Here is an 11,712-nt window from a genome sequence, read left to right on the forward strand (position 1 = left end):
GTAGATCCCAAAAAAATCCTAGAAATAAGGATTAAGTATCTAATGAATCGAGAAATTACTGAATACCTTATCAAATAGAAGAACCTATCAGTGGAAGAGATGACATGGGAAGATAATTTGTTCATGAAAAAACACCCATAAGTAGTTAAGTATTTAGGAAAATACTTATTTAAAGGGAGGGACATACTAAGCCCTATATAAACCCCATGTTAACCCTAAAACACCTTATTAATCCCTAGATGTTGAGTGATTATACTTTTATTTTTATATATTTATGTAAGCTAGAAACTTTCATTATACCATTTCATTATATTTATACCATGTTCTCCTATATACATACTATGGAGACTTAGTCTTAGGATCATAAAATCTTGTCTTATACATTGCATTCACTATAAAATAAGGTTTCTCCCTCAAAGTGGACTATAATTGTTGGTTTGTTATCCATTTTAAGGTGCAAGGTTCATAACAACTTTTATACCTATGAGAAGGAACATTTTGCCTTAATTCGAGCTATCAAGAAGTGGAAGCATTATGTTGTGATGGCCAAGGAGGTCATGATACATATAGGTCACCAAAGGATTCAATATTTGTAGTTATATATTAAGCTATAACAAAATAGAAATTACAAGTGGATGGAGCTTTTAGAACAATCTCATCTAGTTTTAGAGAAGTGCAACACAAATATGTTGATAGACATGATTTCAAGGCCACCCATATCCAAGATTATATCTTTAGGAACTATGATGTGCATGGATCGTTTTTCCCATGATGCATATGTTGGAGAATGTAACTAGTTTATGTGTTCATAATTATTATTCGACTCATGTAATGATGTAACCTCTATGTATTTATCAAAAGAAGACATAAAAATATAAAAGAAAACTATTTATAAAGCATGGGTTTCATGCTTGCATCAATGGTCAGTAGGTCAAAGCATCCATTGTATGCTTGTAGGGTTTGTCATGAGTAAAAGGTCATAATTACATTATAAAAGACCCTTATGGGCACATGTATCAAAGTAAGAAACATTATTTTGTATTTTAGAAAAGTCTAGTACTCCAAAAGGAATCAATTCAACCAGCCTATAAAGTCAGCCTTATGTAGGCTTAAGGAGCCACACAAAAGGCTATAAAAGGATGACTTCACTCTCCATTTGGATAGACAAGTGAGCTTGCATATCCTAGCTCTTGGTATATAGTTTGGGATAGGACTGAAGGTGTAAAAGAAGTGTCTTCAAGGCATGCGAAGGAGGATATATTTTTTCATATGAGGGACCTAGGGTTACTTTAAGTTTGAGATGACTAAGAGAAACCTTTTATGGTGAATTCCTATGTTGCTTCCTTTAGATATCTCTTTTATTATATAGTTCTTTGTTTTGTGCCTTAGAGGAAGCTAAGTGTATTGTTTTTGGGTCATGTAAGTCTCCTTTGAAGTTGTTTCTATAAGAAGAATTTTTTTTTTTTAGGTTTTCCCCTTGGAGGGGTTTTTCCCTAGCTTGGATAATATTTATGGTGTCTCTCTCTTTATGGTTTTGATATTTATGGTTTGGCGTTTATTTGATGATAAGAGTATAAGAAAAAATATAAGCAAGAAGAATATAATATTGCAAATAAATGTTGTGGAATGGAAAAGGAATTTAGAATGCTACCTTTATCTATTTTCCAACAACATACATAGAGGCATACATAAAAGATGAGGAGTTTGGGGAGGTGTTTCAATAATTGTAGGGCCAAATTCATATAAAAGAAGATGACATCAAGGATGACTAACATTTATAGAGTGGGTTAGTCTACAAGGTCAACAAGCTCTATGTTCCTAAAGGTGAATGATTGCGTATTATCATTGAGGATCACGTCTCCAATGTTGTGGGACAATATTTTGTTGGGGAGATAATTTTCAACTTATAGAGGTATGTGTAATAGTTTAGAATGCAAGAAGATATATCACAATAAGTTATAGGATGGAATTTGTTATACTAGAAATCCCAGTAAAAAGAAACAAGGTCTATACCATCACTTACCATTTACCCACTAGATCTAGCAAAATCATTTCCATGGATTTTGTGGGACATGACTATTTTATTTTTGTTAGTTGATAAGTTCATCAAGATGTGAAATATTGTGCCCTGCAAAAATATTACAAAGGGGCAAGAAATAGAAAACATGTTCTTTGAATAGGTTTGGGTGCAGTTTGGGATACTAAGGAGCATTATCTCAGAAAAGGATATTAGTTTTCTCAATGCATATTTGACTACTTTTTGAGAGGTGGAAACTAAGTAGAAGATATTTACAACATTCTTTCTATAGATAGACAAGCAGAAAAAAGTAGTCAACGAAAAATTGATGTAACTTCTAATGGCTTACAATCACAAGTATCTAAACACATGGGATGGAAATATGATCTATATAAAACACTTTTATATTAGATTGAGCAACACTTATATTGTATGTCATCTTTTGAAACTTTCTCTGGATATTTTTCACCTTCACCTTGGATGTTATACATGGACAAGATATGAGGGAGGGAGCACCTCATAGGAGATGCATTGGGATATTTTTATTTATTTATAAGACTAACAAAATCCACTTGTAAATATAGAAGATGTTGAAAAAGTCAAAAAAATATATAAGGCTAGACATGATCAACATAAAATAGATCAATGCAAACTAACTTTATATATGAAAAAAAAATTGTTTTGTAATTTAAACATTATATAAACGATGTAATGCTAATAAATATTTAGAACAATAATTTTCTTTTTGGTATTGTAGATTATTTCATGATTTTGTCTTATTAGTATTAGACACTTTACCTAGAAGATACCAAAAAATTTATTCCATTATGAACAATATAGAAGTGAAATATCAAACAATTATTCATATCCTAACATATATTCTTAGAAATATCCAACAAATATGGAATTCTCTTAAATTCGTGTGTGTGCACGTTCCTTTTGGTGTCATGCACTATTGAAGTGTAGTACTACACACCAAAAACATGTTCTTCTTAGGGCATCATAAATTTGTCCATATAAGTATCCGATGGAATTAATTTTTGTTTGTTTTATTAATTTGGAGATGTGGTACATAATAATGCTAACACTTGACATTAAGAACTTATCAATAAGAGTCTCTCTTTATGGACTCTATCAAACTTCTCCCCTAACTTATTTAAACTGCCAACATCCATGTAGACACTAGGAAACTCCTCACAAACTTAAAAATCAAATATCTATGCATCTTCAAAGTAGATATTACATTGTAAATATCATTCAGTGCAGCTGAACATAGTTAAAATATTGTGAAAAGGATTCCTATTATGCCAAAACAAAAAAACATATTATAATATGACAAGCTTGTTTCTCATAGCACTACTTTTCTTGGAAAGGTAATCTTCAAGCATGGTTTATCATTTGGATTTTTCATGAGCATCCACCATCAAAAAAATTCTGAGTAATAGGTTGACATTGCAGTGATCCTTTTTATTTGAGATTATGGCCTCTTTGAAACCCCTTAAGATCAACATCCATCAGTATAAAAATGACTCTTGGAATCATGTTTTGTGGGTTATGAACATGCTAAAATCATCACCAAAAATGTTCTTCTTCTAACTTGGAGTCCCTTCCACACAGTTGTAGCAAATAAAATTTAGCTTTACAATGATGTCATGTTGGCTTGTTGGGGCCTGACCCAGGTTCAGAGTTAATTAGCCAAACAAATCCCTGTACTACTAGCCCTTTCAGCAACATTTCGTAGAGCACAGACTGAGGTCTCACCCGAAGTAGTATGGGGGGGGGGGGGGGGGGGGGGGTGCTGGAACCAGGTTTCCGCACCCTTGAGATGTCTGAGAGGTTGAATTGGTCAACTGTTCGTCCCTATGCATAGGTCACTTCGTGCACTTCCCAAGCCTTCGCGCCCTGATATACTTGCCTTCTTGCAGCCCTAAGCAGGGGTTGAGGAGCTTCCGTGCTGCTGAAGCAGCGCTCAGTGATATTCCCCTAAGTCGCACCTGAGATCTTACTTATCTTCCTATGCCTAGTCACTTGTCTTCTCGTAAATGGATGTCTTATGTTATATTTATTTATATAACACATTCATAAGAGTCCGCGCAGTAAATAAATAATACACTTGCAATTTAAACCCAATCATACATTAAAATAGGAAAATATACATAGAAATATGGTAAACTTCTCTTTATTAATTCTTCCAACGGTTACAGAGTCGACCTTCCCTACACACTTAACTGCAAGGGTCCGCGCACTTAGCTTCAGACTACTAGGCCTCTACACACTCAGTTGTAGAGCGTTCTCCTACTCTACGACCCAAGGGCGCACTTTACACTTTGACTCAATCTCTTAGACTGATTGTGCTTCCATTCTATTCACTATGTTATGCTCTACACTTAGAGCTTCACTCTATTTATACAATCCCATGGTCCGCGAACCATGGGTAGGTCTATCAAGTCAAAATTACATTACAAAAATGAGGGCAGGCAACCCTGTGACTCTATTATAACTTCACGCTCCACGCCTATAATTCGCGAAGAATTTACAAAAGACTTGGCCAAAACTTGGGCTTTAATCACCAAAACATGCCTTAGGGGGATTCCATGCCCAATAGGCCCCCAACACAAAAATCATGACTCACCCTCGAGTCACTCTATCGGTGTAGAGATATTCGCGTAGAGTCCCTCTAACTCTGTCCGAACTGCTGAAAGGTCAGCAGCGCACTGAGCGGCTTCCTGTTGGATCTCCTATATGTGTTGTTCCGAGACCGTGGTGTCGGAACTGCTTCCTTGCATCTGTACCTGTGTTCCCTGAATCTATGTGAGCTTGCCTTCAATTGCTATTGTGATGGTGAAGGCCTCGTCAATCCAAGGCTGAACTCATGCCTTCAGGACTGCTTCTTTGTGTTGTGCCACGTCCACCTGTTCTTTCAGTGCTTTGGCCTGTTGCATCCGTGTGAGCCTCTGAGTGAGGGCCACTGTCTACGCAGTTCCTTTCATGCTTTCATACTGCTGCTAGAGTTATCGCACCTCTATCTCTAAGCACTGGATGTTGGGGTCCTCCTACAAATTTTTGAGGACCTCAAATGACTCCTCCAACATTCTAGTGTAGTCTCTCACTGCACTGCCAATCTCATCCAGTCCCACTGTAATAGCACTGGCGCATTGTTCTCTTACTTCTGGAGGGTTGGAAGTCTGCCTTCAACTGCAGCTCTGTGATCTAAAGGTTCAGCTCTAGCTGAACCTTTTTCATTTCCTCCCGCATCTCGCGCACCCCTACTGCTATCCTGTGGATGCGCGCTTCTACTGGTGTGTCTGCTGGGATGGCTAGCTCAGGGATGCTTTGACAAGCTTCATCCAGTACCTGTACCAGCTGCCAATTTTGCGACACCACTTCGTCGCTCTGTAAGCTTAATTGTTCCATGTTGATTTTTTGCTTGCTTAGTACCTACAACACGCAACTCTTCCTAGCACACAGTTCTACAATAATCCCATCCTACAGAACATATAATGTCTTCCGTGAATCCATGTTGATTCTGATACCTTCAATGCGCTAATCATAGCCTTGTTGGCCTCATTTTTTGTCACAAGTGCCCCTTCCGGTAGCACTATGGTATTTGTCACTCGAGCACGTAGCATCTGCTCTACCGCACTTGTCTCAACTGTGAGGCTGGTCAAAAGGGTAGAAGCCTGAGGAGTGTGCACCTGCAGCTCTTGCAGCTGTGCTTTGACGGCACCCAGCGCAATCTGGTTCTCCTGCATAAAATTTTGGAGGGCCTTGGAGGTGACATTGTGCACTGTTTCGCTGATGTCATGCAGATCACTTTCGGTAAGGGTGATCGGGTCAATCGACAACTTCGATGCCTTGACCTTCTTGCGCGGCCCTGTCCGCTCAGTTGGGTGCTGGTGCTTCAACTGTGTTGATGCGGTTTGTGGGTCCATGCCTCCCTCCTCTTCCTCTACTTCCTACCCATGTGAAGGCGACTTTTGGCCCTCGCGTGGCTTCATAGCTACCTCCTGTGTTGCCTCTGCCTTTTTCTGTTCAACTATTTTTTGTGCATCATCTCGCACCTCCTGTGCTTCTGTTGTCATGGCCTTCTTCCTTCTCTTTTCCACCAACGGCGCCATGCGCAGTTTGGCCTCCTCTTTCTTCCTCTGTGTCGCAGTATTTTCCGTTTCCGTGATGTCTGGAGCATGCCACTCCAGTGATCATGTCTTTAGTACATTAAAGATTACATCATCCGTGGCTACAAAGGGAAGCTCTTTCCATTTCTTAGTCAGGTTCTTGCGTGCTCTGATGTATATGCTGTGGAGGTCCACCTCAAATTCTACAAAACTTTGCAGGATGTTGTAGACAGTGGGTGATAACCACGGCTTGTGGTTGGTCCCCATTTTGAGGTTCATCTCCATAAACACTCATAATATATTACTATTGTTGATCCCATTTTCATCCTTTATGGCCTAGAGCAAAGCGTACTTTGCGGCCTCTGGCAGATCCTTGTCAATTGTGGGGAATTGACTGTCCTCCGGCAATTCCCCTGCCACGAGCACTATAGACAACAGAAGAAATGCATAGTGGAACGTTTTGCCTTGTTCTTGAGCTTCGTGCAAATTCTCCAAGAATTCTTTACAGAGGAACTTGGACCAGTTAAACTGGACCCCCTCTGCGCACTATTGAGCAAGTGCTACCACCGGTGTGGGTACTTCATCCGCACGACACTTGCACATAACCTTACCTTCCATAATTTGGGTCGCCACTCTTCTTTGTCATTGATGCTGGATATGGCATAGCCCCTCTTTTTCTTTTCCAATTTATACTTCTTCTTCATGGCCTCCGCGATGGCCAGGTCACTGCTTTTCCCCTCTGAGATATCTGCGAGGTCCTCTCCTTTGCATGGCAGCCGGGTAATGTAGTGAATAAAATTCTCCGTGATGGGGATGGGCTCCTCCAGCCAAAAACACCCACCATGCACCAGGCAGAGCAGCTTCCTGATGACGAAAATTGTGATTGGGGCTCGGTGGAAATGCGGCACCAAAAGCAGGTTTAGTAACCCTACCTTTTCCACTCCACACAACCATTTTCGTGGCTCTAATTCGGTAACCCCTGTCGCGGTGTTCTGCTTATGCTTCATGAGCTACGCGGTCTCTAGGTGAGGGAACTTCTTGTGGTCAACAAGGTCCCAATCTTCAAATTTTAAGCTGTTGGGTTGTGTTATATTCTTTCCATGACTAGCACACATAGTTAACCGGGGGATTAGAGGGTGGCTGGAGCCCCCCCTTCGTTGCACCGATTGCATAGCGGGGGGGTCAAAGGGGGTTTGAGGGGTGCAGGTAAGCCCCCTCTATGGGGTCCAGGGCAGCGCCCAGAAAATTTTGGTTTTGGACCCTATGTTAGGTTGGGCGGACCTACCTATGGTTTTGTGCATGACTATTGCACATGGTTTTGGACGCGATGGTCTTTCGTGCATGGTTTTGGAGGTGATGGTTTTCATTCCATGGTATTGGATGGTTCAGGCATGTATAAATATGTATTGTAACATTGAAAGGAACATAATGAAAATTCAAGCTGGTAGTCCTAGTTTTGGGATCCAGGGGAAAATCTCTGTGTATATGTGTTTTATGTGTTATGCTCTCACATTGTTTATTTTCTATGTTTTAGAATTCGTATGCAGGTAATTTCTATATGGGGTTAAAACCTACATCTGGCATCAGAGTTGTTTTGGCTTCAAGGGGACACCTTTGTTGCTGAGGGGTTTCGCTCAGGCTTGTGGTAGACCTTGTTCAGTGGGAGATTTGCGAGATCGATTCTAGTGGTGAAAGAAGACGACGGGTAGTGAAAGATAGAGACCAAGAAATTTAATGGTCAAAGTTTTGAGTTTTAGAAACTCAAGATGGAGGATCTGTTGGTGGATAAAGATTAGTAGATCGCGGTAGATCTGGGTACTAAACCAATGGGAGTGTCCGATGAAGAATGGAAGAAGTTGGATCGAAAGGCAAAGAGCACAATACGATTGTGTGTCTCAGATTCAGTATTGTTGAATGTATCAGGGGAAGCTACGACGAAGGCTTTGTGGGACAAGTTAGGAACTTTGTACCAATCTAAGTCTCTGGTGAATAAACTTTTCCTACTGAAAAAGTTGTATAACCTGAGGATGAAGATGGATACTTGGTGATAGAGAATGTAAATGCATTTAATACTATGGTAAGTTAGTTATTATCTATTGATATTAAAATTTCAGATGAAGATAAATGTATCAGTTTGTTGTGTTCTCTACTAGATTCGTGGGATAGTTTGGTTATTGCAATAGGTAGCAATGAAACTGCCTTGAAATTTGATGAAATAGTCTCATCCTTGCTGACAGAGGAGATGAGACAGAAAAATATGGAGAGCCAGAATGGTGATGCCTTGTCTGTACGAGGACAGCCCCAGAATAGTAACAAAAAAAGTCACTAAGTGGGAGATCTAAATCTAGAGGGAGATCTAGATCTCCAGGAAAGCCTATAAAGGTGGTTTGCTGGAAATGCGGAAAGGAAGGGCACTACAAAAGGGACTATAAATATAAAGCTCCTAACAAAGGAAAGGGACCTGATGATGCTCCTTCTGCAGAGGTGAAAACCACCTCAGATGAAGGTGGGGATGTGTACTTAGCTTCTTCAAGTACACATGTAGATCATGAGGCATGGTTGATTAACTCAGGTGCATCCTTTCACTTCACTCCCCATAGAGAGTGGTTCTGCGAGTATGAGAAATATGATGGTGGTGATGTCTTCTTAGGGGATGATAGGAATGTTAGAATCATTGGTTGCAGAAAAGTAAAGTTGATGTTGCAAGGTGGAAGGGTCAGAACACTTCCGGGTGTTCTACATACTCCTGCATTAGCCAGAAATTTGATTTCTGTAAGCAAGTTGGATGATGCAGGTGTAAAAATAGTGTTCGAGAAGGATACCTACAAAATGGTTTAGGGAGCACTGGAATTGATGCGGGGAGTTTGGATTGGAACTATGTACAAGCTGCAAGGTGGCACTGTTGTTGATGGGTGCAATAGTTCTGTGGTTCTTGAAAGTGGAGCAAAAAATCTAGTGGTCTCTAGAGAGAATACCATGTTGTGGCATCAAAGTCTTGGACATATTGAAAAGAAGGGCCTTCGAATACTTCATGGTAAAGGTATGAGTAATAGCTCTCTGGATTTTGATTTCTGTGAAAATTATGTATATGGAAAGTAGAATCGGGTGAGTTTCCCCTTTGGTGGTAAGAGGGTGAAACAGATATTAGAGCTTGTGCACAGTGATGTGTTTGGACCTGTGAAGGTTCCATCACTGGGTAATTCTTTGTACTATGTATCATTTATAGATGACTTCTCAAGGAATACATGGATATATTTCCTTAAGAAGAAATCTGAAGTATTTGATAGGTTTAAATAAATTAAGGCTCTGGTGGAAAACTAGATAGAGAAGAAGATAAAGGTGTTGAGGAAAGATAACGGTGGAGAGTTTTACAGTAAGGAATTTGAAGAATTCTGTAAGAAGTGTGGTGTAGGATGGCAGAAGACTACTCCATACACACCTGAGCAAAATCGAGTTGCAGAAAGAATGAACAAGATGTTAATGGAAAGGGCAAGAAGCATGCTCGGTGGTGCCGGGTTAGGACAAGAATTCTAGGTAGAGGCGGTGGAGACAGCATGTTACCTGGTCAACAGATCACCTTCATCAGCATTGGAGGATAAGTCTCCACAAGAGGTATGGACTGGTAAGAAACCCTCTCTTTCACATCTGAGGGTATTTGGATGTGATGCATATGTACATGTTCCAAAGGAGAAAAGAACCAATTTGGATAGTAAATCTGAAAAGTGCATCTTTATTGGGTATAAGGATGGCTTACGGGGTTATAAGATTTAGAACCCAACAACAAGGAAGGTTGTGTACAGCTGACATGTGGTGTTCAGAGAGGTGAAAGATGTTATTAAACATGAAGTCCAACCAAAGGAACCTAAGAAGATAGAGTTTGAGCTTAAGGAGGAAGAATCAGACTCTGCAGTAGAGGAGGAATTAGAAGATGAAGAGCCACAAACTGCGAGTGTGAGAAGATCAGTTCGAGAAAGAAGGTAGCCAGAAAGGTATAGTCCATCTGCTTTCTATTCAAATTTTTCTCTATCTGTTACTGATGATGATCCAAAAACTGTGAAGGAAGCAATAGATTCAGAGGATGGAAAACTATGGAAAGAGGCCATGGTTGATGAAATGGCATCTTTGCACAAAAATGAGGCTTGGGATCCAGTGGAGTTGCTGGCTAGAAGGAAACCCATTAGCAACAAATGGGTGTTCAAGAAGAAGACAAATGCAGAAGGAAAGGTGGACAAATACAAAGCTCGGTTGGTAGCAAAAGGTTATTCACAGGTGCCAGGAATTGATTTTGGTGATATTTTTTCTCCTGTTTCCAAGGTAGCTTCTATTATATTACTTTTATCTATTGTTGCTGCTTTTGATTTTGAGGTAGAATAGATGGATGTAAAGACAACATTTCTTCGTGGGGATCTAGAAGAGGAGATCTACATGAAGCAACCTAAAGGTTTTGCAGTGAAGGGTAAGAAATAAATGGTATGCAAGTTAAAGAAGTCTCGGCATGGGTTAAAACAGTCACCAAGGATGTGGTATCAGAAATTTGATACATTTATACGGGGACTTGGCTTCACAAGAAGCAAAGCAGATCACTATGTGTATTTTAAATTAATTGGTGACCATGTTATTTATTTGGTCTTGTATGCGGATGATATGTTGCTGGTTGGAAATGCGAAAGAAATTATCCAAGATTTGAAGACCCAATTGTCCTCCAAATTGCTGCACAAAATATTGTCACCATGACATTCTGTAATCTGTGTGAGTCTATCACCACTCATACTTTCCTCCTTTGCAAGTATTAAACCTCAGTTCTTCATGTCAAGCCTTGAAAAATAAGAGAAAGCCCTTAAAAGTCTCTAAAACTCTAGTTCTGCACTTTCTCTTAGCATTACCTGCGGTCCTGCACCTATTGGTCATGTTCCCTGCATACCTGACCGCTCTGTCTCTGTGTAATGGGTGCGGACCCCTGTAAAAGTTAAAAAGGTGCAAGTGCATTCTTAAAAACTCACTTTGGGTTATTTCTGGAAGCTTCTAGAGGGAATCTTGAGGTGGCAAGTTCTCTCCTTTAAGGTTCATGCATCCCATACCTTAAGGAGCTAACCCCTTGATGTGAGGAGCTTATCCCTTTGAAGGAGGACTCTATCCCTTCATAGGTGGACCTGTAACTTCCTTCCTCTGCACTATAAAATGAGGCATTGGGCTAGTTACAGAGGAGATTGAAAGCTAAATATTTTTGAGGTGAAATGTTGTTGGAATTTAGTCTTCCTAATTGAGCTTGAGAGGAGAGATTACATACCTTTTTTGATCTCATTGGGAAGAGTGTGAGGCTTGTCAAAGTAGAGGAGATTCCTGCTTGGACCCTGGGAGGAGCTTGTACAACATCAAGGCACCAAGGGTTGTAAAGTTCTTTTATTTTCAAATTTAATACAATTAAGTTTATTTTTCTCAATAAGTTGTGTTTTATGGTTTATTTCATGGATTCCTTGATCACCATGATGAATATGATTTATTATATTAGCTATGTAGGTGTTATTTGATGTGTGCTTGTTTGTGATTGCAGGTTCTTAAAAGGAAACTCTTTCGGGCGAT

This window comes from Pinus tabuliformis, chromosome 6, assembly GCF_031772625.1.
Source record: "Pinus tabuliformis cultivar Carrire ecotype Pingquan chromosome 6, CPIR1, whole genome shotgun sequence".
NCBI lineage: Eukaryota > Viridiplantae > Streptophyta > Pinopsida > Pinales > Pinaceae > Pinus > Pinus tabuliformis.